The sequence below is a fragment of the Polypterus senegalus genome, unplaced genomic scaffold (genome assembly GCF_016835505.1).
Source record: "Polypterus senegalus isolate Bchr_013 unplaced genomic scaffold, ASM1683550v1 scaffold_6118, whole genome shotgun sequence".
NCBI classification, from domain to species: domain Eukaryota; kingdom Metazoa; phylum Chordata; class Cladistia; order Polypteriformes; family Polypteridae; genus Polypterus; species Polypterus senegalus.
Genome location: NW_024384470.1, coordinates 4,995 through 8,401, shown reverse-complemented (window position 1 = coordinate 8,401; position 3,407 = coordinate 4,995). Strand labels below are relative to the sequence as shown.

At 37.5% G+C, this 3,407-nt stretch overlaps 1 long non-coding RNA gene across 1 annotated transcript; it reads right to left on the bottom strand.

Moving 5' to 3' along the window:
- Positions 1-2,306: 2,306 nt before the first annotated feature.
- Positions 2,307-2,895, bottom strand: LOC120521962. The gene is made up of 3 exons (XR_005632230.1): positions 2,724-2,895; positions 2,521-2,640; positions 2,307-2,429 (listed from the first exon to the last, which is right to left on the bottom strand). It is a non-coding gene; the product is annotated as an uncharacterized LOC120521962 (long non-coding RNA).
- Between the last annotated feature and the right edge of the window lie 512 nt (positions 2,896-3,407).

Sequence of the window (3,407 nt, the reverse complement as noted above, 5' to 3'; positions counted from 1 at the left end):
GCCCTAGATGTTTATGTTGCATTTTGTGTAGTATCGATTGACTTCTACACGGCGTTCGTTTGTCTCTGTCTAACGCCAGCCTGCAGCCCAAATTGTAGTTTGTGTGTTAACCTGTGGAGGAAGTGCGGGAACTGGATATGAAAGCCCTGTCGCTTTATTTGAGGTGCCTCCTTTCAATATGGACCATTTTGCTATGTTAGATATTAATCTTCTTGTTTTAAAAATATCGTAATACGGCACGTATAGGGAGAGAAAAAATCGCCAGCCGCTACTGGGTTCATCCTCTGACTGCACAATGTCGGGTTAAAGCAGTGCTTCTCAATTATTTTCTGTCATGCCCCTCTAGGAAGAAGAAAACATCTCGCTCACCCGCCGACTATAAATAGTGTCATTTGTCTATAAAATTGTTATAAGTACACCTCTGCATAACACTGTATCCTTATTAACGATAAGAGAATAAAAAAGAAAGAAATATGGACCAATTTACAAACAAAGAATAGCTTTATTAAATGTAACAGAAAAGATTTAAAGTGCATTCTAAATAAAAAAAATTTAAAAAAAAAAAAAAGCATGTTCCTCGAGGTCAAACGCGACCCCTTGACGGAGCCACGGGGCTAGCCACTATTTGAGAAATCCTGGTTAAAGGAAGTTTTTGTGCTTTATGAAGAAATGTGAAAATTTCCAAAGTTTTTAATTACTGTCGGATGTCGGTTTCCACTTTTGATTGGCTGCTGCAGCTGGTGCAATGCCGTACAGCGATCAACCAATATGCGACTTGGTGTTAGCCTGAAGAGAGACTACTTGTCAATTGGAGGTAAGGAACAGTAGTCGAAGTGTAGCTACACCTGTGTTATGCACTGAAATGCCCCGCCATAGATTGCCCCCTACATAATCAGTATCAAATATTATATTAGAACATAAATGAATAGGTTCATGGTTTACAAATTACATGAAACAATAAAATAAAATAAGCAATATGAATATATATGTTGTATATGAAAACATAAAAATATTAATATTTTTCATATACAACATGTAAACTATATATATCCGTTCCTCCGTAAAATAACGCCGCAGAAAACGAACTAGAAGTGGTTTCCTTGCGTGTTGGGTTTTGAACGCCAAGAAAAAGCTGCATGCAACGTTTTTGATGCCATATAAACGCGCTGCGGACAAACGCACGCGTCACCAAAGCCCGTGTGAACACTCTCATTGACTCCCTGCTAGAAAACACTCGGCGCTTGATCCGGCCACGGGACCTTCTGAACGCAAAACGCTGATTTTACGCCCGGGGAACAAGGCCTAAGTCAAGGGAGGGTATGTTTGTCTGAATGATGCACTTTGAGGACTAATCTGAGTACTGTGTGCAGTTTGTTCTCAAAATACAGCTAGTGAAATTCCAGAGAAGAGCAACTAGGATGATTGCTGGACTGTGATTAGTGAGCTGAGAGGAAAAGACTGAAGCAGCTGAATTTTTCAGTAAAACCAAACAGAAATTAAGAGTGGCATGATAAAACTCTTCAAAATGATGAAAGGAATTAGTTCAGTTGATTCAAACCATTCCTTAAAAATGAGTTCACCAATAATGAAAGTACGCGGAAGCTGACTAAGGATAGATTTTGTACAAATGTCAAAGTTTTAATACATTACCAAGTAATTTGGTTTCTAGTAGTGTTTTGTGGACCTTCAAAACTTGCTTTTTTGCATGAGCTAGGACAATAAGATTAATAGGTTGTGATGAGCTAAAAGTCTATTATTACAAAGTTTTTGGCCTGTATAGAGTATAACAAATAAAACAACATCTAACACCAGCAGACTAATCTGTCCTATCTAGTATGTGACAGTTTTATCCAAAATTACTTATTGTATATTACTTTAACAAATGCTTTCTGCTTAGTTTTAATTTATAAATTTATAAACCAGAAGAAAATGCAGATGTATGAATAATTTCTAAAAATCATTATTGTTTTAACATATATCTGTATTCATATGCAACAAAAATAAATACCATTGGTTTTATAGTCCAAAGTCCATCCTGTGTTAGTGCCATAGCCATTGGTGTTGAAAAGTATTTCAGCTACATGCGACTTAGTTTTTATGGGCTGAGGGGCCACTTGCCGCAGAATGGGCCAAATATCTGATTCTTGGTTCTAATCTGAATGGAAAGAAAGGAAGAATGCATAATAAGAGTAGGCAAGGTAACATACACAGAAAAGGAAAGATGGTGCAGTGATATTGTACCTGAGTTGATCAATGCAGTTCCCATCTTCCCCTCAATATCAAAGACTCCTGTGAATCCATAATGAGCTGGAAGCCGTCATCCACCTCAAGCTGGTACACACAGGCTGAATTCTCAGGGTAATGACCATGGAGAATGGGGCTGCTCACAATACCACTGAGACTGGTGAAGATCTGTCCACTGCAGTTTACTAGAAAGATCATAAGCATGTGTAATTATATAGCATGTGCATATAATTACAGGTATATTACAATCTGCTTTTGAGACAGATAGCTGAGCACCTGAGCAGGTCGAATTGTCTTCCTGAAGGAAGTATTCAGGTTGACAAGAACAGTAGTATCCTCCAATATAATTGTTGCAGTCATGAGAACACGTAGCAGTCTCTTCACATTCATCAATATCTTTAAATAAACAACAACCAAATTACAAATTTTCCAGAACATTCAGAACCTAAACATATTAAGACTTCTGCCCCATTTCTCACCAACAGCTGTATAGTATGCTGAGAACCCAATATGTCGTTTAGGATTGGAATAGTCACTCCGAAAACTCAGAGTCAGAGAACCAAACTGTGATTGAAGCTTAGGGTTCACCTCAACTCTAAGAGCTTCATAGTCTTTCTCTCCACACAGCGTTGCCAACAGCTCATCATCTGTAGAAACCTATATGGGGACCAGAATATACATATGTTTATGCAACACTAAAGGACTAAAGGAATTCAGAACAAAGAAGAAGAACAACTGAAGGACAGCCAATGAAACAAGAAGAATATGGACCTATTCTATATTTTCTATAGGCAAGCAAATATTTAAAGGCTATCTTGTTCTATAGAGGTGCCAGCCATATTTAAAAGAGAAATGCAAGCTATGCTGTAAAAGTAAGTAAATAATTTTTCAGAATCATATGACCCATTCCAGAAAAATTGAGAAGTAAATGCTGTAAATGAAATTACAAAGACAAGATGAAGGGTTGGGGTACCTCCTAGGTAAACCTGGTTTAATAGGCATGTCAATTAATGATAACAATGTGTTGAATAGAAATTCAAATAATGGTGAGTCTGTCATAGTAAAAACAGCAAGTCTTCTTAGGAGTAGATACCATTCACTGCCAGACATGGGGTCCTGACTGAAGATGACTTCCAGGATTAATGCAGTCAATTAATGTAATC